At 42.2% G+C, this 25,120-nt stretch overlaps 1 protein-coding gene across 1 annotated transcript in view; it reads left to right on the top strand.

Annotated features, from left to right (window-relative positions):
- LOC137562326 (dynein axonemal heavy chain 3-like) overlaps positions 1-25,120 on the top strand; it is a 1,996,682-nt gene that overhangs the window by 1,283,497 nt on the left and 688,065 nt on the right. The window lies entirely within an intron of this gene.

The raw sequence follows: 25,120 nt of genomic DNA, 5'->3' as shown, positions 1-25,120 counted from the left end.
AAGGATCTGGGTGTGCCTCCCTGTTCCTCCTTAGTCCATGCCTGGTATTCAAACAGCCAAAGAGACAATCAGCACTCCACTCGTTACCACCTGTGCAGCTTCTCCCCACTATATGCTTAGTTTGCAGCAGGTTAAGCTACCAGGTTTGTGTGTGCTGTGAACACTGAGCCCTAGGGAGAGAAGTTGTGCTAGCCAGGCAAGCCTGTGTGTGTGCTAATGCTAAAGTATTTAAAATCATACGGGGCTGTTTTTTTTTATAACATATATGGCTGTTACATGAGTCATTTCATAATTTAATAATATAATAATATTAACAATTATATTTCCATTTCAGTATGTATATAGATAAGAATTGTCAAAGCTAGTAAGAAAGTGTGATAAGAAAAAGGGGGTATCAACAAATACCTTTACGGCTACTCTACTCAATTTGAAATACATAATATACTGGGAAAAATGAAATCAGCATGTCAACTTTTACCCATAGTGATGACCCAACACAATTCAATTTTGAGATATGAAAAGAATGTCTGTTTTATCAAGACATCAGTAAAATATCAACAAGAAAGAAGGGTTTGATACTCATCATTAAAAAGTTAGTTCTGAAATGTTTTGCAGTTTTACCGGTAATTCAACCACAAACCAGAACTGTAAGTAGATGAATGACCAGAGGCTAAAAAAAACCAAAGAGGTCATAACAAGCATCTAACTCCCTCAAACTAGTCCCGTGAGGAATGATTCACACTTAGGCAGGAGTGCGTAAGTAGCTAGGTCACTCAACTTGCTAGGGACCACAGAAATAAATTACAAACGGGTAAATTAAGCAGTCATCATGTCTACAAGATGGCAGCCAGTGCATACACTGATAGGGCAGCATCTACAAATATCAGTCTATACTTTTTATTTACATGTTTTCATGATGCAGGGCAGTGGAATGATGGGGCCACATTGTAAGCAGTTACCATAAAGTTTTTAGCCAGGTATATATATCTCATTAAATATACATAAATAGAGTGGTCCACAGACCCCTTGATAATATTTGGCCTCTCAATAGAATTGATGCAACTAGAAAGGAACAGAACTTTTGTCCGTTAGTATCTTTGTTACCATTACATTGGCCAATCAAAGCAGAGGCCTTTTTACCTTACAGGACCCAACCCTTATGGCTAAGGATAGATTTTACTAAATGAAGGTACTGATACATACTAAAGTACTGATAATATATTACAGAATTATATATCAGGGGAATTTTTTTAAACCCTTAGTTATGTGAAACATAAAAAGATGCTTTATTTTGATTACTATTGTAAGTGCCATCCTCTCTATCATAGAGAGGATGGCACTTCCAGGTCTCTGGTCCTGTGATTTTTAGAATACTAGAAAGAGGGTGTTATGACTAGTTCACTCCAATGCATATCTGGCACTGGCAACACATTTTGCCTTGTATGTGATTTTTTTTTCAACTGTCCATACTACATATGTAATACAGAATGAAAGACTCTAATACAGTATTTCCATGTTAAAGTACATTTTATTCTGGATACTGTTTATAACGGTCTATATTCAAGTAAAGCAGTATTTCTCATATTTTTTACTGGTTTTGCAATTGGTAAGTACACATAATGAAGGGGAGGCAAATTAAATCAAATATTTCAAAGCAGTTGGAAATGTACAATTCATTATTTTTAGATAATTGAGTTAAGTAAATCATAATAACCTCCACATTCTAATGAATGCATCACCACATCATTTTTTCTCCTTGAAGAGCTCTCAATGGGAAATGTGTTTTAATCGTGCTATTCTAGCACAGGAGGTTAACTCGCTTCTCAACAGTGTCCTTCTCGATCACTTCTCAAAGGACAATTTGTTATTGACCATGTTCTTTCAATTTAAATTTTCATCCATTATACACCATTAGATGAAAGAGAGCGTGTGTGTGTGTTCGTATCGTGTGTGTGTTCATGTGTGTGTGTTCGTGTGTGTTCAGGAAGGGTACCTTGAATCATTACTATTACATAAAAAACTGAGAAAAAGTGAAAATTAAATCACCATTTGGTATGACCACTTTTAAAGTGGAACTGTAACGAGATTTTACCCACATAGTTTCACTTACCTGGGGCTTCCCCCAGCAGCCGCCCTGTCCTGCGCCGGTCCTGCCCGAGCCGCTGCTCTCCCGCCGCCAGCTCCGTTCCATGCCGTAGACTTCTAAGTCGATGACAGCGCAGCCCTGCCACGCTGTTATGATCATGTCTACAGCGTTTACTGCTGGCTGCAGTGGTATTGTAACCCAAGCAGTTCTGATGTCATTACATGCATTTTCTTGCATAGTTTGGTTTGCACTTAAACTAGTTGCTGATTCCATCTGCAGTCGCTCTGAAGTTAATGACAGTTTAATATGCTTTTGTGTAAACAAACATTGTCTGCTGCAATGGAGGGGCAATCCCTTTCCTGCAGGCTGCATATCATTGTCTGCCTTTTCCTGCTGTCAGCCTGTGATTAATTACCATTCACTTGTGTGGGAATCTGCAGGTCTGCTCCCATTGGATGACCTCAGTATAAAGAACTGCTTCCTGCAATGCTTGATGGGCTACCATAGTCTCAGATTCTGTCTGTTACTCTGCTCGTGCCCCACCTCGTTCCTAGTCCGTGTAGACTGCGCTGACTCCTGCGAAGGGGTCAGCGAGTCCTCCTAGTTCTGCTCTTGTTCTAGAAGTTGTTACTCTGCTTGTCTTGTGTCATATATTGGTTCATCGCCAATATATACGCATACTTGCGCATTTTGTTATTTTCCTTGTATTCGTGTTACGTTGATACATCGGTGTCGCTGATATATACGTACATGAACTGTTTATTTCCTGTGTTCAGTTAGGCAGCCTTCCAGCACGTTTTGGTAGTTTGCGCGTATCGTGAGCACCCGTGCTGAGCTAGTATCCTGCTCCTGGTCCTGTTTGTGGATTGCGTTCATCTCTGCGAGGAGATAACGAATCCTTCTGAATCCTGTCCTGTTACTGCTTGTGGATTGCGTTCATCTCTGCGAAGAGATAGCGAATCCTTCTGAGTCCTGTTCCCTGTATTGCTCCAGTGCTAGTCAGTGTTCCTGCTTATGTCATATATCGGTTCATTGCCGATATATACATATGTTAGTCAGATGTTACAAATAGTTTCATTGATAGCTGTAATTGTAATCCGCTAGGAAAACATACTTATTGTATATTTGTCTGTGTTACGTTCATCTATCTTGATCCTGCTATTTCCTGACTATCTTGTCCTGTCTTTGTGAGGCACGCCATCGCTGCAAACGCATTGGCTGCCTCATTCCAGTCTGTCTTATTGTGGATGCTTGCTGTCACTAAGTAGTGGCTAGTTAAGCAAGCGTTCATTCTGTCTACCTGTCCTGATCTCCTCAGTCCTGGTTTATGCGCTCAGCGCTACTTTGCGCTGAGACGTTATTACGAAAGTGTTGTTTGTGGCTGTTCGGATCTGCACCGGCTCTGTGCACCACAATCTCCTATTGGAGTCAGTCCTCTCCTCCACTAAACTGGGGATATCCTGATCCCTTGTGCTGGTGTGTGTACCTCCTTCACGTCAGTTTATGTGTTGCATGCTGACTGTGGAGATTACACCCCCAAGCCTAACATTATGGTAGCCCCATTACCAATCCCTATTGTGGGGGGGATTTCCAGAAATTATGACACTGTTTGTCAGGGGTCCTGCTCTTTTAAAAAATTTGAAAAGCTTGGTCCTGAAGTTACAGACAAATTTATATCAGAATTGGTTAAAGTTCTGGCCAATCCCGACTTTCGGGCTTCTGCAATTTCTACCTGGTCTGATTGGATCGTTTGTGCTCTTTTTAAGGGCAAACTTTTTGATTGGGCAATCGATGTCTTAGATCACACTCAGTTTAGACAAAGTCCTTTGCAATTTATAGCTTTTGTAATTCACAATTGGTTGCGCATAGATCCATTGCCTTTTCCTCTTAATGAACTCCTGGCAGCAGGCCAATCAGCTGCTCCTTCAATTGCTTGCAAAAATGATCAGCAAGCAGAAAGTGTTACTGATAATTTTCCTGCAGCTTTGAATAAATCACCAAAAACAGCAAGGTCAAAGGCAAAACGCAAACGTTCTAAGAAACGTGTCCAATCTGCAGAATCGTTATCTTTAGCGACTGCGCATCAGACCTGCAATGAGATTCTGCCATTAACAGATAATGAAATGCAATTGTCTTTCAGGGAAGTTAAATGGACTTATGAAACTACTAATGAACTTTCATCACTGGCTAGGGAAAATAAAGATTTTTGTTTAAAAGAATTATCTGAGTATGATTATGAGGATATATTACAGAGTATTGAACAAATCAATCTATTCGTGCAGCAAGAAAGATTTGCATACACTACAGTCCAACACTTGCTACAGGTGTTGGAGATCCTTAGGAATAAGAAATCTGCCAATCGCCTGCTAAATAATCCAATGTATGTTTCTGCCATAACCACATTTGCGAACTGTGATCTGCCTGTTAAGTATGCTTGGAATCCTCCATTTGAGAAAGGAGAGATGGAAGCTCTGGTCAATGAATGGAAGAATGATTCAAGTTCATTTTGTCAATTTTACAGTGCAAAAAGTGAATTAGTATTGAATGCATGCATTAAGTCTGCCTATAACCTAATAAAAACTGGTGTGTGTGGGTATGACTTTGTGGCTCCATTGATCGATGTGTGGAAAATGATTTTGGACGATTTTTATGCGATTCAATCAGTTGATACCAAGGAAGACACACTGTCAATTGGAGACTGTCCCACTTCACCAGTTACTGAGTCCCTGCCATGTTTTGTGAATGTTCCTGTAACTCCACCCTGTACCATGGATAACTCAGTGTTACTTCCCAGTAAAACAGAAGCCACTGATACTTTCTTAACTTTGCCCTGCACAAATTTCTCAGCAGAGAATCCAGAGGTCCTGCTGACTTCTGAGTCCAGCCTAGCCAGTACTCATGAGTCTTTGTTCAGTGAAACAGACACCAGAAAAATCTTGCCTGTCTCTGCAAACACTTCTGCAGAAATTACCTGTGTTAATAAAGTTCAACTCCTGTCTGATCCAGCAGATGCCAATAGATGCACTACATCAGTTTCCGAGTCCCAGCAATCCTGTCCAGAAACCTCAGAACCCCAGCATCTGAATTTTCCAATTTCACAATTGAATGGTGATTCAGATGCGCAAACATTGTGTTTTGATCTTCCTGTTTCTACACCTCACTCTAGCTTCGTGAATAACTCAGAGCGTCTGCTATGTGAATCCGAAATCGCAGAATTATTACCGTGTTCAGAAAATGTTCCAGTAAATTTGCCCTGTACCATGAATTGTGCAGTAGATCTCTTCAATGAAACTCAGGTCACAGAATCATTATGCTGTCCAGCAGGTGCTTCCATGGTTTTGTCCTGCAATATGGACTGTTCAGTGATCCTGTCCAGTGAAGCTGTGGTCGCAGAGTCTTATGCTTCACCCAGTACTTTGGATACTTCAAACCCTCTAGCAGAGGAGTCTGAGGCACTGCTTACCTCAGTTGGTGTTGCAGTAATATTCACTTGTCTAGCAGCTGTTTTGGAATTACAGTCTGCTCTAATAAAACTTGATGAATTTCTGCCCAGCGAAGCAGAAGCCATTGAAATATTGTTCTCGACAGCAAGTGTGTTAGATACCTTGCCCTGTACACAGTCTGATTTAACCAATGTTATTGAGTCCCTCTCCAGTGTTGTAACAACCGAGGAACTCCAGCCCTGTCCTCTGAATGTTTCAAAAGTCTTGCCCTGTAACATGGATAATTCTGATTCTCTGGTCAAAATAATAGAAATCTCAGAATTTCAGTCCGGTCTAATGAGTGTTCCTGAAACCCAGCCCTGTATCCTGAAAGATTCTGGTTCTCTGGCCGCTGTGGCAGAGGTTCCAGAGTCCCCTTCCTGTCCAGGGAATTCCTCAGTTTTGCCTAGTCCAGTGGGGGCTGCTGCAATACTGACTTGTTCTGCAGCGCCTCATGAGCTCCAATCCAGTGTATTAGATGAGTCTCTGTCCAGTCCAGAGGTAGTTGTGGAGTCCCTATCTGGTTCAGTGCATACATCAGAAGATTTGTCCTGTCTTGTTAGTGCCCCTGAATCTGATTTGTTACTGACTTTGCTGGAATCAGCGACATCTAAGTCTGACCCTGCATTCTCGTGTAAAAGTCCAGTAGTTGCGAAGTCTAGTCATGATGATTTTTTTTTGGCCAGTCCTGGTTTTGGTCCTGTCTTGGCTGACCCTGAGGCTCACAGTTCCTTGACATGCCCAGAGGTTTCTCTTGTGCCAGTGTGCCCAGATGTTCTTTGTGTGCCAGAATGCCCAAGTGTGTCTAAGGTGTTAGAGTGCTCTGATGCTTCCTTAGTGGGAACATGTTCTGATGTTGCCAGTCTGCCTGCATGCCCAGAGATGGTTCTGGTCCCTGAAAGCCCTGATCTTGATGTTTGTCCTTGTGGCCCTGACTCGGGAATTGCCCTAGGTTCCATAGGGGTTCTTGATAGTTCTCCATGTGAGCCTAAGGGGCGTTCTGACCTATGGGGATCTCTTTGGAGCTTTAAGGTGTTCTGGGAGGTCTCTGAGAAAACTTGTCCTGGTGCCTTGGACTGGTTCAATAGTGGGTTTTGTGTTGGTAAAGACAGTCCCGGTGGGCATTGCAAAGGCTTTGGCGTTTTTGAACGGTTCCTGGAAGGCGGTGGGTATCGCTCAGGGAGTTTCGGAGGGCTTTCTTCTGGAAATCATGGTTCTGATGGGTGTCACACTGGGGCTTGTAGTACTGATGGGCATGGTTCTGTAGGTTCTGGTTCTGATGGGTCCAGTCTTGTGGGGCCTTTTTCTGGAATTTGGTCTTGCCGGGCTGTCCCGGTCATCATGAATTATCAGTCAGATTGTTTTGTTGGGAATTTCAGTTTTGAAAAGCGTCTGGTATCCGCTTTTAAGGGGGGGGGGGGGTAATGTTATGATCATGTCTACAGCGTTTACTGCTGGCTGCAGTAGTATTGTAACCCAAGCAGTTCTGATGTCATTACATGCATTTTCTTGCATAGTTTGGTTTGCACTTAAACTAGTTGCTGATTCCATCTGCAGTCGCTCTGAAGTTAATGACAGTTTAATATGCTTTTGTGTAAACAAACATTGTCTGCTGCAATGGAGGGGCAATCCCTTTCCTGCAGGCTGCATATCATTGTCTGCCTTTTCCTGCTGTCAGCCTGTGATTAATTACCATTCACTTGTGTGGGAATCTGCAGGTCTGCTCCCATTGGATGACCTCAGTATAAAGAACTGCTTCCTGCAATGCTTGATGGGCTACCATAGTCTCAGATTCTGTCTGTTACTCTGCTCGTGCCCCACCTCGTTCCTAGTCCGTGTAGACTGCGCTGACTCCTGCGAAGGGGTCAGCGAGTCCTCCTAGTTCTGCTCTTGTTCTAGAAGTTGTTACTCTGCTTGTCTTGTGTCATATATTGGTTCATCGCCAATATATACGCATACTTGCGCATTTTGTTATTTTCCTTGTATTCGTGTTACGTTGATACATCGGTGTCGCTGATATATACGTACATGAACTGTTTATTTCCTGTGTTCAGTTAGGCAGCCTTCCAGCACGTTTTGGTAGTTTGCGCGTATCGTGAGCACCCGTGCTGAGCTAGTATCCTGCTCCTGGTCCTGTTTGTGGATTGCGTTCATCTCTGCGAGGAGATAACGAATCCTTCTGAATCCTGTCCTGTTACTGCTTGTGGATTGCGTTCATCTCTGCGAAGAGATAGCGAATCCTTCTGAGTCCTGTTCCCTGTATTGCTCCAGTGCTAGTCAGTGTTCCTGCTTATGTCATATATCGGTTCATTGCCGATATATACATATGTTAGTCAGATGTTACAAATAGTTTCATTGATAGCTGTAATTGTAATCCGCTAGGAAAACATACTTATTGTATATTTGTCTGTGTTACGTTCATCTATCTTGATCCTGCTATTTCCTGACTATCTTGTCCTGTCTTTGTGAGGCACGCCATCGCTGCAAACGCATTGGCTGCCTCATTCCAGTCTGTCTTATTGTGGATGCTTGCTGTCACTAAGTAGTGGCTAGTTAAGCAAGCGTTCATTCTGTCTACCTGTCCTGATCTCCTCAGTCCTGGTTTATGCGCTCAGCGCTACTGTGCGCTGAGACGTTATTACGAAAGTGTTGTTTGTAGCTGTTCGGATCTGCACCGGCTCTGTGCACCACAATCTCCTATTGGAGTCAGTCCTCTCCTCCACTAAACTGGGGATATCCTGATTCCTTGTGCTAGTGTGTGTACCTCCTCCACGCCAGTTTATGTGTTGCATGCTGACTGTGGAGATTACACCCCCAAGCCTAACACACGCGTATCCTTTCTTCGTGACCCCGCTACTGCAGAGGGGAACGCAATGAAAAGATACGCGTGGCAGGGCTGCACTGGCGTCGTCTACGGCACGGAACGGAGCTGGCGGAGGGAGAACGACGGCTCAGGCAGGACCGGCGCAGGACACGGCAGCTGCTTGGGGAAGCCCCAGGTAAGTGAAACTATGTGGGTAAAATAACTTTACAGTTCCGCTTTAAGATTGAACATAGTTTTCTTATGTGCAATGAGGGAAAAGACGCATTTGATCCCCTGCTGAATTTGATTGATTGTCCTCTTGACATGAAATGGTCAGTCTATAAATGTAAAGGTAGCTTAATTGTAGCTGTGAGAGATGAATAAAAAAAGAACCCTCAAAAACCCAGGACAGCAAAGTCAAAGCTTGATGTGCATTGTATTTGATCCCCTATAAACCAGCAAGATTTAACGTTCCCAGGTGTCTTCACTGTATGTTTGTAATGAGCTGAGATTAGGAGAACCCTCTGTAAGGGCTTGTTCATGTTCACACTGCAGGCGTTTTGGCTTTTTTTTGCAGTTTTTAAAAACGCCCCCTGACCACGTGGACACTGAATGTCTATGAGAAGGTTCATAGCGCGGGTCTTGCGCTCTCCGTTTAGTAAAGTGGTGCATGTACCATTTTTGAGGCGATTCCACCTCAATGGGAATTAAAAGAGCAACGCAAAACGCTCACAAAATCGCTTGTGTAGCGATTGCTTTCGCATTTTTAAGAATAAATACATTGTATTTATTATTTTTGGGGTCAAAGAGTTCATTTCCTGAATTGCGTCAGGGAGTGAATTACAAAACCGCTTGGGAAAAAAATGCTTAAAAAAACGCTAAGCATAAAAACGAATCGCCCACCCAAGCGCCGGGAATCGTAAAAAAAAAGACACCTCAAAAACAGCCCAACGCAAACAGACACGTGAGCCGAACGCAATGTAAACAAGGCCTAAGTGCTTCTAGACCAAGCTGGTTACAGGACTTGTATAAAAGACACCTGTCCATAGAAGCAAGCAAGCAATCAGATTCCAAACTAGCTGCAATGGCCAAGATCAAAGACCTGTCAAAGGATCTTAGGGACATAAATGTAGACCTGCACAAGGCTGGACTAGGCTACAAGACTATTGCTGAGCAGCGTGGTGAGAAGGTGATAACAGTTGGGGCAATAATTCACAAAAGGAAGAAATACAAAATAACTCGGTCTTGAGCTCCATGCAAGGTCTCTCCTTATGGTGTTGCAATGTTCATGACAATAGTAATGAAGAAGCCCATAACTACACAGGAGGAACTTCCCAGTGATCTCAGGGCAGCTGGGACCATAGTCACCAAGAAACAATTTGTAATACTGGATGGCTGTATAGTGTACTGGTTAAGGTCACTGCCATCAGGGTTCGAATCTTGGCTAGGATCAGTACCTATTCAGTAAGGAGTTCAAGGCAAGACCTAACACTGCAGGGTGGCCTGTTGTGGCTGCAGGCTGCAGCTCTTCAGCGATTTGAGTCCAACAGGAGAAAAGTGCTATACAAATGTTTGGATTATTATTATACAATACACCATAAAGGACTCAAATCTTGCAATGCTTGTAAGGCCCCCTGCTCAAGACAGCATATTTATATACCCGTCTGCGGTTTACCAGGGCACATCTGAATGATCCAGAAGAAAACTGGGTAAAAGTGTTGTCAGATGAGACCAAAATTGATCTTTTTTGCATCAACTCAACTCCCTATTAGGGATAGCCCTGATTAGGAGAACTCATGGAGAAGCATGTGATCAAATTGATCAGCTGATAGATTTTTAAAAGTCCTGATTTGCAGTAATGACTTCCTGGTTTAACACATAATCAGGACCAGCAAATCAGAACCTTACAAATCTATCAGCTGATCAAACTGATCACATGCTTCTCCATGAGTTCTCTTAAGCAGGGCCATCCCTACTCCCCATCATTGAAGAAGGAGGAATGTGTCTCTGTCAAACATGGAGGTGGACACGTTATGCTCTGGTTATGATTTTCTTCTAATTGACAATAAATATTTTCTCATTCATACTAATGGTTTCCATCTCCATTTTTGCTGCAGTTTTTAGTCTTTTGTTCTGCTGCTATATTCAGCTATAACACCTGGTCATCATCTTCTGCACTTCCTGTGGTGGTGCACTACCTGTGGTGGTAAGATGATGTTATTACTAGAGATGTTGCGAACTGTTCGCCTGTAAACGGTTCCAGGCGAACTTTGGGGGTTCGCGTTCGCCTGCATTAGACGAACCCTCCATATCACTGTCAGCAGACACATTATTGCCAAACACACTGGTCTCACTGCTGTAAGCCCGCCCACCCTCCCTCCTTCAAGCAAGGTCCTTATACCATTTGACTCAGTTGTCTGTCTACACTAATTAGTTATGGGACAGCTGCTACAGAGATTTTAATTAGCCTCTTGTGGGCCTCCTCCCTCCTCTCACCTACCCTTCTACCCTTCTACCTATTCCCTCCTCCCTCCTACCGGAGGGAGGAGGGTCTCATCTGCCAGGGAATTATCCTATTTTAAAAACCAGTATACATCATACCATGGCTGGGAATCGAACCCAAATCTCACTGTGTGGTGGGCAAGCACACTAACCACTGTACCACTACAGTAGTAACTGAAGCTGGCCTAAAATTTACCATTTATGCTCAATGCAATAGAAACATTAGGTTGCTTAAAAGGAACCTTAACTGAGAGTGATATGGATGTTTCCTGTAAACAATACCAGTTGCCTTGCAGTCCAGCTGATCTTTGTGACTGCAATAGTGGCTGAATCACACCCTGAAACAAGCATGCAGCTAATCCAGTCTGACTTCAGTCAGAGCACCTGATCTGCATGCTTGTTCAGGGGCTGTGGCTAAAAGTATTAGAGACACAGGATCAGCAGGCGATTAAGGCAACTGGTATTATTTTAAAAGGAAAAATCCATATCCTTCTCCGTTTAGGTTCCCTTTAAGGATTTGTAGCATAAAAGCCAACTCACATTGGCTGGGATTTGAACCTGGGTCTCACTGTGTGGTGGGCAAGCACACTAACCACTGTACCACTACAGTAGTAACTGAAGCTGGCCTAAAATTTACCATTTATGCTCAATGCAATAGAAACATTAGGTTGCTTAAATGGAACCTTAAATGAGAGTGATATGGATGTTTCCTGTAAACAATACCAGTTGCCTGGCAGTCCAGCTGATCATTGTGACTGCAATAGTGGCTGAATCACACCCTAAAACAAGCATGCAGCTAATCCAGTCTGACTTCAGTCAGAGCACCTGATCTGCATGCTTGTTCAGGGGCTGTGGCTAAAAGTATTAGAGACACAGGATCAGCAGGCGATTAAGGCAACTGGTATTATTTTAAAAGGAAAAATCCATATCCTTCTCCGTTTAGGTTCCCTTTAAGGATTTGTAGCATAAAAGCCACTCACATTGGCTGGGATTTGAACCTGGGTCTCACTGTGTGGTGGGCAAGCACACTAACCACTGTACCACTACAGTAGTAGGGAGGAGGGAGAAGACCCACAAGAGGCTAATTAAAAACTCCCTAGCAGAGTGTTCTATAAAGGACATGGGGTAGGGGAAAAACCACAAAAAGAGCGCACTCAGAAAACTGATGATAAAAGGGAGACAAGCCGGTTGTAGACAGATCTCACCTGATGTGGTGGCTGATATGCCCTTATGGGTATTATCAGCTTGCAGGCTTTTGTCCCTCTCAGACCAGGGACCAGGTCAGAAGCAGGCTCTTTGTCCAAAGGGATCCTGTGGCTTGAAGCAGGATATCAGGAGCAGCTGTCTGGTTTGTAGCCGTTGGTGTCCCAGCACTGGCTATAACACCAGAGCTGCAGGCACCTGTGGGCTGTATGAGACTCAATCCCTTAGCAGAGAGAGTCTCCTTCCTGAAAAGTTAGCAATCCACACACTGCTCTGTTCAGATACACCACAGCAGTGGCTGGGTGGTGAGCACTGAGCAGTAGCACTGAGGTGGCTGAAAGAAAGCACAGGAGTCCTGTGCTGAACAGAGCAGTGTGTGGATTGCTAACTTTTCAGGAAGGAGACTCTTCCTGCTAAGGGATTGAGTCTCATACAGCCCACAGGTGCCTGCAGCTCTGGTGTTATAGCCAGTGCTGGGACACCAACGGCTACAAACCAGACAGCTGCTCCTGATATTCTGCTTCAAACCACAGGATCCCTTTGGACAAAGAGCCTGCTTCTGACCTGGTCCCTGGTCTGAGAGGGACAAAAGCCTGCAAGCTGATAATACCCATAAGGGCATATCAGCCACCACATCAGGTGAGATCTGTCTACGACCGGCTGGTCTCCCTTTTATCATCAGTTTTCTGAGTGCGCTCTTTTTGTGTTTTTTCCCCTACCCCATGTCCTTTATAGACTTCTCTGCCACTGCAAGTGGACCACAGAGAGCAGCACCGACTTCCATCACCCAACACATCCTCTACATATAGAAGACTAATTTTATCCAGCTCACTCCCCCTGTTCTCATTTCAGCACGGGGGTTATTTAAGTTTACCTATCTGTCTAGCAGAGTGTGAAGCAGCTGTCCCATAACTAATTAGTGTAGGCAGCAGGGGCGTAGCAATAGGGGGTGCAGAGGTAGCGACCGCATCGGAGCTCCTTGGGCCAGAGGGGCCCGTGGGGCCTTCCTTCAACTGCAGTATTAGCTCTCTATTGGTCCTGTGCTTATAATAATTACTTCTATAGATGCTTAGAATAGTAGTTATCATTAACAAACTGTTTCTCATTCCCTTCTTGCACCTCTGACACTGTGGCTGCCATTGGCAGGTTTTGGTGCGCCGTATTAATTGTTATGTATAGAGTGCTTGGGGGGCCCCAATGTAAAACTTGCATCGGGGCCCACAGCTCTTTAGCTACGCCACTTGTAGGCAGACAACTGAGTCAAATGGTATAAGGACCTTGCTTGGAGGAGGGAGGGAGGGTCCTCCAGCAGTGATGTGTATTTCACTCAATCAGGTGTGCCTCCAGGTATTAGAGCTCTTGAAACATATTTTCTATCATTTTTCCAGCCGGTAGAATTTTTTAAAATTTTCAAAGTTCGCCTCCCCATTGAAGTCTATTGCGGTTCGCAAACTTTTTCGCGAACCGAACCTTTCGCGGAGGTTCGCGAACCTAAAATCGGAGGTTCGCGACATCTCTAGTTATTACCCTGCTATAAATGTATATATTTATATATTTATATTTTCTGTGTTACAGCCTGCCTGCCTAGCAAAGAAACATACACTTCCTTGAAAATCTTCCAAAATTGTAATTGACTCAGCTAGTTAAACCATCCTGCTTCATAAACAGATTAAGTGGCACAGTGCTTTATTAATATGTACATCTGAGGAGACAACAGTATCTGCCACACTTAAATATTATCTTAAAAGCACTTAAGACCAACCAATGGACACTGGGTGACAAGGTGGGCTTATATCATTAATCTAAATTCTACAATATTCTGGTATTTCAGAGACTAGAGGCCAGATTGGTGTTTTGTTTCCTTCCTTGTTGTTTGTGCCTTTAATTCCTTGTCTATGTACAATGTGGCACGAGCCTTTTCAACTTTTCATCATGCCACGTAGCTGTGGTGGCAGCTTCCGCTGACTTCTGTTGTTTATACACCTAGCAGAGTTGAAATTGACAAATGTAGTTTTGTTGATGACAGAGTGAGGACCAGAATGGGGCTTCATTTTCAATACCTATTATAGAAATTGGCTATTCTGTGAAATATACCATATACTGTGTGTAAAGTGAAGCTAATCTTAGTTTAAATTCCTTTCAAAAGCCATGAAATTGTTTATATTATTTTTATAGCTAGGATCCAGCAGTGTGGCTACCCAGTCATCCTTTTGTTAAACTGTGATGATACGCTTGCATTTCAAATACAAGAAAGCATTGTGTTGCATTGCATCAATAAACTAATGAATGTGTTTACTTTTTTGAACAACCTTACCAAATATCATTTATGCTTTTTGAGATGCTACCGAATGAGTCAAACAAGCACATGCTTCTTGCTTTGCTTTTTTTGGTGTACAGTTTGGACACTGATGATTCCAGGGCATTGGAATGAAAAGAAGATATTTTTTAATTGGCATAGAAATATGGGATTATTCTTTGCTTCAAAAGCCAACATTTTTAGTGTTCTAAGATTTTCCTGAATCTATTAACCATGTTTTAAACTGAAACAAAATCAAAATGGAGCACTCTCTGGTGCATTAAAGTGGAATATAACCCAGCATTTCTTCTTTGCTCTAAAAAATTGTTTACAGCATATTATATGCAACCAGAATTTATTTATTTTTTACTAGACCAGCATTTGAAGGGTTACACACAGAGCTTGAAAGTTCAGTGCATTGAAATCTGGACACATCCGAAGTTGTAGATAATGTTATCTTGTGTTTACTTAAGTGTATCAATTGAGGAATGTGACACATTCTCTGACTGTGCAGAAGCAGCTGGAGGCAGAGATACACTGAAAGCATGTCTGCCTTCAACACATAATGAATAAAACCAGTTATTAATAAAATGCAAAGTCAGCTCACAAAGCAAAAAACTGTACTTTTGAGAACCTATAATTTCTAAATGAATAATAATACTTATGCACAAATGCAAATATGATAACGGGAGCTGCATGGGGCCCATAGAAGCCCCAGGTGTCAGCTTGTTTTATTTTTATAATACCACAGAACCGGTTTAATAATTTAATAAAAGCTTACAAAAGTTTAAAATTGCACTTACAAGATCCTGAATATCAGTGATCTTATCTTATCGCACACAGGTGGCCAGGTAGCCATCTCGCTAGAAACTTCCACACTGCGCTGTCCCCCTCACTATGGACAGTAGTGTAGGTGTTTCTCTCCTCAGGGGGTTATCTGGCACCTGTGTATACGATAATCTTACTGATATTCAGGATGTCGTAAGTGCAATTTTTATCTTTTGGAAGCATTTAATAAAATGAGTAATGCACCAGAGAGCGCTCCATTTTGATTTTGTTTCAGCGTTTGCACACTTGGATCCCACAAGCTTTGGTGGAGCAGCATACTCTGGGAACATCATTGGATTGGTGGACTTCTTTTTGGAGCACAGTTGCTGCTGGATTGGCTTGTTGTCTTAACCATGGTTTAAACCTAGTAGAGCTGTGGGAAGCTTTCAACAACTGCAGTTCTCCAACAAAAGTTTGACCACCATGACAGTTCCTGAACTTGAACACACATCATAGGACTCATACACGCTGATTTACTAGGGCTGTAGCACAGTGAAAAGCATAAATGATCCAGAAAACCTGGACTATGTTTTTTTTTTATAACTGTTGTGTTGCAAATGCCTTTAACCCCCACCAAGGTCATATGAGAACATAATAGGATTGCTGAAAGGTTAATTTATTAGCTAGTGACAGTGACCGAAGTCATGTGCACACACCTGCAGTGAGAGATTTTTTTTTTATAGGTCAAGGCTATCTGGGATTTATTTAAGATAAGAGATTAGGAAAGACTATGCGACTACAATAACTCAAATTCAAAATTTTCAACCTTTTGACAGTCTTAGTCTGATGTAATCTAGATTAGGGCTGTAAACTCTTCCCACCTAATAAAATCCATTCTAAATTTTCTGTATCAGTTCTGTTTTCTAGTGCTCTGCTCTGTGCTTTAACTTTTGTAAATTACGATTTGGCCAAGTCACCCTTCAAAAGCCATTACAAAAGTTAAAATACAAATGACAGGCTACTGTTCAAGCCACAGCTACATGACTCTTACTGTGAAGCCTGCGTGTTATTTGCTAAAAAAAAAAAAAAAAGTTGCATCAGACTTGACACAATGACCATATTTACAAACTTTCAGTAAAGTGGTCATGTTCAGAGATTACACAGCAATTTTACATTCACTTCTACTGACAAGGTAGGGTGCATTACCTAGGTAATGTGAGCATTGTTACAGTAACACAGACAGCGTAACATGTGTTACCCTATTAATGCTCAAGTTACCTTGGTAATGTAGGTTTCGCTAATTGAACAATGTGCGTTATCCTGCCAGCAGAAGTAACAGAAAATTTGTCATGCACTCCCTGCTAATGGCAAATTTACCAAACTTTTGTGAATAATGGCCCAGAGTCTGCTAAGTGTAAGTATGGATGGTGTACAGCCATAACATTCTTTTTACAGAGCTTGTTTTTAAAAAGGAGTTTGCAATGATCATTTTCAGCACTTTTGTGTTCTCATCCAGTACTTTTTGGTACCAGAGTGTAACCACAACCCTACCTGGCCATACTCCAGCTTTACGCGCTGCCGTCCGCATTTTGGCAGCGCGTATAGTGTGCGACACGCAAGAACGGTAGAAGGGCATAGACAGCCCTTCTACCGTTCCCATCATATGCGCTGCGTGGCAGCGCGATTGCGCTATCGCGTGCTGCACGCATTTTTGGGAATCGCAGCGCAGATCCCATTCATTGTAATGAATGGGATCTGCAGCGCAGCGCATAGGAGCGCAGATGGCGTGCGATCGGACGCGTTGCGTTCCAATCGCACAGCCATCTGCGCTAAATGATGTGAACGAGGCCTTAGACCTGTAAGTGGCTAATTCTAAAGCTGTAAGTCAAGGAACACACCTGACTGTTTTTGTGGGTGTTTTCTGCACAGAAAAACTGAGAACTCATGTAACTCAATGGGCGAGTTCACACTTAATATGTTGTTCACGCGCAGAAAAAAAAACGGACATTCTGCGACTGCATTATGACATATTTAGTCAGTTTTCTCTATCAATTACATCAGCTGCTGTGAAAAAAATGTGCACGTTTTCCTGCATAGAAACACTGAGATTGATTCACAAAAGCGTGATAACTGCTATCACAGCAGTTATCACACGATTTCTGGCTCGCGGTGCTTATCACGCGAACGGCGTTAGTTGATGGGATAAGCGAAGGTTATTGCGCGATCACGTGCGCTTTTCACGTGAAACATGCAGGTGATCGCACGATAACCTTCACTTATCACATGAACTAATGCTGTTCTCTCTCAGAATCCGAATCAGAATCAGAATCACGTTTATTTCGCCAAGTACAACGGGGGTTGTACCCGGAATTATTTTTGGCTCAGACAGGGTCGGAGATGGTACAAACACATGCATGCAATCCAACATGTACAGTCAGGTACAGTAATACAAGTAGCATATACCTATAAATACAGCACACTAGCTATAATGCCGGACGCGTGGGGGAGTCTGGAGAGCTGTGTGAGGGGAGCAGCCGGTGGCCCTCTGCCGGTGGCGCTCGCTCAGCTCTGCAGCAGCTCCAGACGCCCCGCCGTGTGTCTGGAGAGAGTGGACAGCGAAAGAGAGAGCAAAACATCAGGAATAGCTAGAGACTTAGGAAGGAGAGAGAAAGAACAGAGGAAGAAGAGAGAAAGAACCAGGGCAAGAGGAGAAAGACAGAGAGACAGAGGCAGAGTCCCCCCCCCCAGGGTTGCAGGATGGGAAAAAAAAAACAAAAAAGCACCCCAGGGTCCGACAAAAACAGTCCAAACAGAGTCCATCACAGAGTCCATCCCCTGTGCAGAGGTCGCCAGATGTAAATCGCCAGTCTTCCAGGCTGAGTGATGGGTGGTGGAGCAGGCTGACCGCTGGACCTCACGGCTGAGTGGTGGGTGACCGCTGCACCTCACGGCTGAGTGGTGGGTGGTGGAGCCGGCTGACCTGGTGGGTGGTGGACGACACGGGCCTCGGCAGGGGCAGATGACCCTGGTAAGGCTGGGGACCACGGCTGGTGAGGACCCACTCGTGATAAGCACTGCAAGCCGCACATCACGTGATAACTGCTGTGATAGCAGTTATCACGCGTTTATGAATCGACCTCTTTGTGTGCAGAAAAAGTATGCAGAAAACACGCACAGAAAACTGAAAGACAAGTGTGTTCCCTGCCTAAACATTACATGTGTGTCAGCTGAAACAATCATTTCTGATCATCTCTGGTGAAAATTTTGTGTGAGAACAGGTGTGCCTTCAATGTTTTTGACAATGTTGTTAGTAATTCCTCTTTTTGAAATCCTAAGGTCCAACACTACTGATTTTGATTGTGCCCACTGTTTGTTTTCCTTTCGCCTGCTACCCTTTCCATAGAACCTTCAGAGGTTGGTTGGCAATGATTAGTTTTAAACTCTCACTGAAAATGATTGCAAATGATTGTTCCAGACAAAAATAGCAAAGGGTGGCCTACATAGATTATGAGGCTGGTATCAGAGATCTGGTAGGTGGCTGGTGGTGTGGTTCCTTCCACCCAACTATAAGCTAGCCTCTGCTTTGTATTTACTTTGAGCAATTGGACAGTATATACAGTATAAGTATCTGTTTAAGTGCTGCTGTATGGCAGGTGAGGTGGTGTAGCTACAGAGCCTTCTGCAGTCATACTCCAGCACCAGGGAGTCATGAGAGCAGAGTGACTTTCCATTGTTATCTATATACTCCTTTTTTAAATGAGCACTGAAACAGTGAATAGTAAGGCTGTATACAATGCACAAATTCACATATTAAACATTGAGTCAAGTTTGATACAGGTTTATTGTGAGACAGGTTGATCTGTATATAGTGCTTTGGATGGCATTATCCAGGTTTCCGAATAAAGAATCCCAGATTTGAACAAGAACACTAATTTTCGGGTACAAACTTACCTTTACTGCCAGACACTAAATTTGGAGTCAGACAGGATGAAGTCCACTTGAAATAAGTGCCAAAGACAGTTGTGCTGAAACAAAATGGTGCAGAAGTGGAAGGTTCTTGATCTCCAACATCTCCTAAACCTCTTGCATAAACATAACACTGCTGGCATAATAATCTTTGCCTTTTCATCTCGAGGTTGGAAATTGTCAACTACTTCTGACGTGAATATTTTGCTATTTTTACAGAGTTTTATTTATTTTATGTATTCACATTCTACATTTGCTTTTGGGTTTAGGGAGCAGGTTGGAGTCTAACATGATGGGGGGAATAATGCTTACATTTTCTACTGAAGTGCTAAAGGTAGGAAGGTTAGAAAAGTAATTTACTTTAGGGGATGAAGGTGTAATGTGAGCCTTGGCATAATGGGCAAGCATATGTACTCTCTATCGAGCTACAGTGGGTTGCAAAAGTATTCGGCCCCCTTGAAGTTTTCCACATTTTGTCATATTACTGCCACAAACATGAATCACTTTTATTGGAATTCCACATGAAAGACCAACACAAAGTGGTGTACACATGAGTAGTGGAACGAAAATCATACATGATTCCAAACATTTTTTTACAAATAAATAACTGCAAAGTGGTGTGTGCATAATTATTCGGCCCCCTTTGATCTGCGTCCAGTCAGTTGCCTATAGACATTGCCTGATGAGTGCTAATGACTAAATAAAGTGCACCTGTGTGTAATCTAATGTCAGTACAAATACAGCTGCTCTGTGAGGGCCTCAGAGGTTATCTAAGAGAATATTGGGAGCAACAACACCGTGAAGTCCGAAGAACACACCAGACAGGTCAGGGATCAAGTTATTGAGAAATTTAAAGCAGGCTTAGGATAAAAAAAAGATTTCCAAAGCCTTGAACATCCCACAGAGCACTGTTCAAGCGATCATTCAGAAATGGAAGGAGTATGGCTCAACTGTAAACCTACCAAGACAAGGCCATCCACCTAAACTCACAGGCCGAACAAGGAGAGTGCTGATCAGAAATGCAGTCAAGAGGCCCATGGTGACTCTGGATGAGCTGCAGAGATCTACAGCTCAGGTGAGAGACTCTGTCCATAGGACAACTATTAGTCATGCACTGTACAAAGTTGGCCATTATGGAAGAGTGGCAAGAAGAAAGGCATTGTTAACAGAAAGCATAAGAAGTCCCATTTGCAGTTTGCCACAAGCCATGTGGGGGGCACTGCAACCATGTGGATGAAGGTGCTCTGGTCAGATGAGACCAAAATGGAACTTTTCGGCCAAAATGCAAAATGCTATGTGTGGCAGAAAACTAACACTGCACGTCACTCTGAACACACCATCCCCACTGTCAAATATGGTGGTGGCAGCATCATGCTCAGGGGTGCACCTCTTCAGCAGGGACAGGGAAGCTGGTCAGAGCTGATGGGAAGATGGATGGAGCCAAATACAGGGAAAACTTGGAAGAAAACCTCTTGGAGACTGCAAAAGACTTGAAACTAGGGCGAAGGTTTACCTTCCAGCAGGAAAATGACCCTAAACATAAAGCCAGGGCAACAATGGAATGGTTTAAAACAAAACATATCCATGTGTTAGAATGGCCAAGTCAAAGTCCAGATCTAAATCCAATCGAGAATCTGCGGCAAGATCTGAAAACTGCTGTTCACAAATGCTGTCCATCTAATCTGACTGAGCTGGAGCTGTTTTGCAAAGAAGAATGGAAAAGGATTTCAGTCTGTAGATGTGCAAAGCTGGTAGAGACATACCCTAAAAGACTGGCAGCTGCAATTGCAGCAAAAGGTGGTTCTACAAAGTATTGACTCAGGGGGCCGAATAATTACGCACACCCCACTTTGCAGTTATTGATTTGTAAAAAATGTTTGGAATCATGTATGAGTTTCGTTCCACTTCTCATGTGTACATCACTTTGTATTGGTCTTTCACATGGAATTCCAATAAAATTGATGCATGTTTGTGGCAGTAATGTGACAAAATGTGGAAAACTTCAAGGGGGCCAAATACTTTTTCAACCCACTGTAAATAATATCCATGTGTAATGCACTGATTTTGTTCATTCGGTGATTAAAGATTAACTTTAGACAAAGGTTGTATAGTTTTGTCTGGTGTGTCCAGTTTACGTTTAGGCTGGTTTCACAGTGGGACGTTACAGGCGCACGTTAGAGCAGCCTGTAACGCAGCCCACCGCACAGTAATGAAAAATCAATGGAGCTGTTCACAGTGCCCACGTTGCGTTACATTGTAATGCTGCGTCACAAGACAACGTAGTGCATGCAGTACTAGACTGCTTGCACATGCTCAGTAATCTTGTGGAGGAGCGGAGAGCGGCCAGGCACATGGCTAATTAATATGCACTGCACGTTGTGACGTGCAGTGTTTACTTTCTGGAGCGGCCGCTCTGTGCTGCGATTGGCCGGCGGGACCACGTGATGCCGCATGCGCACAAGAGTGCGCATCACGGCATCACTGACGCCAGAGTGAGCTGCACAACGCGGCTCACTCTGACGTCCAGATCCAGCACCACCAGGCGTTCCGTTAGGGGGACGTTATGCGACCTTAACGCCCCCTCTAACGCAACGTCCTGGTGTGAAATTAGCCTTAGTGCATTTAGGACTGAAGATAAAACTTGTTTTGCTAGTTTTATATAGCACAGGGATAAATTGGACCTTAGACATGAGTTTCTTCTATGTGTCCCCATTAAGATAATTCCAAGGGCCATTTCCTAATTCCTATTAACTTTTTGTTTTCTCTTAGATCATTCTTTATGCAAAAAAAAATATTTGTTTCAGTACTTCGCAATTGAAAAAGTACTAAATAGTAGGTAAAAAGTAATATCAAACTCATTTTGAGTGATTTATTGCTTGGTGGAAGCTATAAAATATTTTTTGATAAGGTCACAAAATATCTACTTGAAGAAAACTCAGAACAACAGTTAATAGGATGTGGCCCATATGCAATTAACTTTTTATCCTGAGTTTTCTACTAAGAGATCATTTTTCATCTTCTGTTTAAAATAGCTTTTCATGATTTTGCCATTTAAAAAGTACCAAAAAGTAGGTGAAATAGTACTGTCAAATTTATTGTGAGTACTGTCTTGCTTGCTGGTGGTTTAAAAGGCATTTTATTGGCAAGGTGTGAAAATATAACCCACAAGAAAACTCTGGAGAAAAAAGTAATTGCATATTGGCCCATGTCTCTTCTTGCATGCAGTGTCTTGTCTGTAAAGCTGGGAACTTTAGAGATGTAAAGCCGGTGAGCTTACCACAATCATATACATACGTTTTATAATTGTTGTAATTCAAACAATACCCGGATTAAATTCTATTTTACATTTGCTATATTTCAGCTTTTATGTTTGTCTGTGAAAGTCCAACAACATATCCTAATACGAATTATAAATAAGCAAGGGGCGCTATCGGCAAAGGACAATATATACAATAAATTGCAAATGTAATCTCAATAGAAGGGGAAAGAAAGAAGAATATATTCTATTCCTGCTGCTTCCTCAAACTGTGGGAGTGCCCCTATCTCCCACTAAATACAAAACTGATATAATAAAATCAGAGGAGCACTGGATATAAATATTTACACAACTTTAGTTTATTGTAAAAATACTCCCATAGAAGTAAAAAGTGTTCATACACTAGTCATTTATGCATGCATACTCTCATACACAGTCACTGAGAGCATGCTGGTGACCCGCTAAAAATAGTGGGGAAAAAATTAAAAAGGTATGTGCAATACTTTCATCTATAACACTACTGTTCCATATAAATACCTTTGGATCTTCCCAATATAAAAAAACATATCAAATAGTCCCATCCAGAGAGGACACACAATGTAGTATGGAATCTCACGCTATTGCATATGAGAATAAGGACCGTAGCGTGCCGCCGCTCATAACAGAATACCGGGCACTGCTTCCAAAGTTACTCACTGACTCTGAGGGCGATTCACATACAGGTGGAATCCAATCTTCTCTATTCCTTTTTTTGTCCACCCATCTTATAATAAAATTATCCAAATTCAAAAAATCTCAATAAAAGTCTCAATAAAAATCCTCAAAAAACAGCAACCCTTTTTGATCACCAGCAGCTCTCCGACCTGATCCCCAGGTCACCAGCCTATTCCCATTGTCATTCCACCTACATACATTTGAATGCTTCTATTCATTAAAAAAAAACAGTTCCATCTCCTTGTGCAGATCCTTGGGAGCTAATGTGTCCAGATCGAATATCCATTTACTCTCCTTTCTAGACATTCTGGCAATGTAATCCCCCCCCCCCCCCTCGGGTCCCTGGGAACTATTTCTATTCCAAAAAGGCCTGAGGGTGGCAATGGCAGCTGGTGGCCCACCCATGTTGAAGAAGGCCAAGGAGAGAGGGTTTGCTAGATGTGGGAGATGTGTGGGATGTAGGAGCAGGCTGCACAGGCCCCAATAATTCTTTATCAATTTGAGGGTCCCCTGTTTTACTTAATTATTACTGTAATATGTATGATACTTAGTGGAGGTTTATTAGGACTGTTGTTATTATTATTACATTTGATAATTATTAATCATGTACATCGCTGCTATCACCTTTTGGTGATTTTTAATATTGCTTTTATTATGTTTGCTTTTCATCAATAAAGAATTTTTTATTTTGACTATAATTGGAGTGGTCTGGTGCTGCTATTGGGTACTTTTCTCCTTTTTATGTTAAAGATTTATATCCAGCGCTCCTCTGATTTTATTATATCAACATATCCTAATGCATTCCTAATGTTTTCATGCAATCCTATAATAATTACAAAACACAAAATTTTAAATATTTAAATCAAAAGAAAAGTTAGGTTTAATACTTATATGAACTCATGTGTCCTGACATTAGCATATCATTGTTATGTTTCTCTTTTACTAACCGTAGTCTACTTGGCAAGGTGTGATGATGGTCAGGACAAAGTGTCTTAAGACAGACAGTTAGCTTGCGGCTGTATTGGGCCCCAGGCATGCCTTCTAGCTCTTAACCCAGAACATTAAAAATATATATATAGTTAAGACTTTATTGTGAAGTGTTAGCAATCGCCCTGCAAAACCTCCCAGCTGCAATTCAGACTCTTCTTGGTACTGTGCTTTTACATGAAAGGTTAGCATATACTAAATAGCCAGTGTTTCACTTGTGTTGCTCGAGGAGCCTTCTTAGTGCCCATAGACTCTTTACAGGTGAACTATTTTGTGAGACCACTTAACACACAATCTCAAGGATTTATCATAATGCAATGTGCTATCTTAACTTTTGTTAGTTTACTTAACATACTTGTTAAAGTGGACTGTGTACATGGTGGGTAAATGGTCAGTTTAGTAATGCTGCATTCCAAGCTTCAATCCCTGCCAGGACACTATTTGAGTTTATATGTTCTCCTTGTGTTTGTTTGGCTTTTCTGTTGGTATCTAAAACATACTAATATCTTCAACTGAACTGAATTGTTTATTATATGAAAGCACTTGCAATGCAGCATGGGATGATTGCAGGACCTGCCATGTTTTGTTGTTGTTGTAGTATGTGTTTGTTCTTAATTGTGGTGCCTATAATACTACCGCTAGTAATTATAATTTATTTATTTTCATATCTCTTGTAATTGTTTTTTTTTGGGGGGGGGGGGGGGGGGTTGGGGGGGGTTGTAGCTAGTTTGTCCACTGACTATTGAGTTTAGGTTTAAGCTTTTGTTTGTGCGTTTTTAAGTTGTTTTTTGAATAACTGTTCCCCTGAGTTTGCTAAATCTATCTAAAGCACACAGATATTTCAACTACTGTATCCATACTTCTAGTGATTCTTGTTAGTTGAGAAATGTAACACAGTCTCCAAAATAAACTCAGCCTCCCAAAAGTTAATTATCTAGCAGTTCTTGTTAGTATGAACCAAGAGTATCTCCTAAAGTAGTGCTTAAATGAAACAGTGCAATCTATAAAAAAAAATAGTGGAAGGGGCTCCTTTTCTCAAGTTTTTCTTTTTTTACTG

Source organism: Hyperolius riggenbachi, chromosome 3, assembly GCF_040937935.1.
Source record: "Hyperolius riggenbachi isolate aHypRig1 chromosome 3, aHypRig1.pri, whole genome shotgun sequence".
NCBI lineage: Eukaryota > Metazoa > Chordata > Amphibia > Anura > Hyperoliidae > Hyperolius > Hyperolius riggenbachi.
Note: the sequence above shows the minus strand (reverse complement) of the source record. Positions and strands in the feature narration are given on the sequence as shown.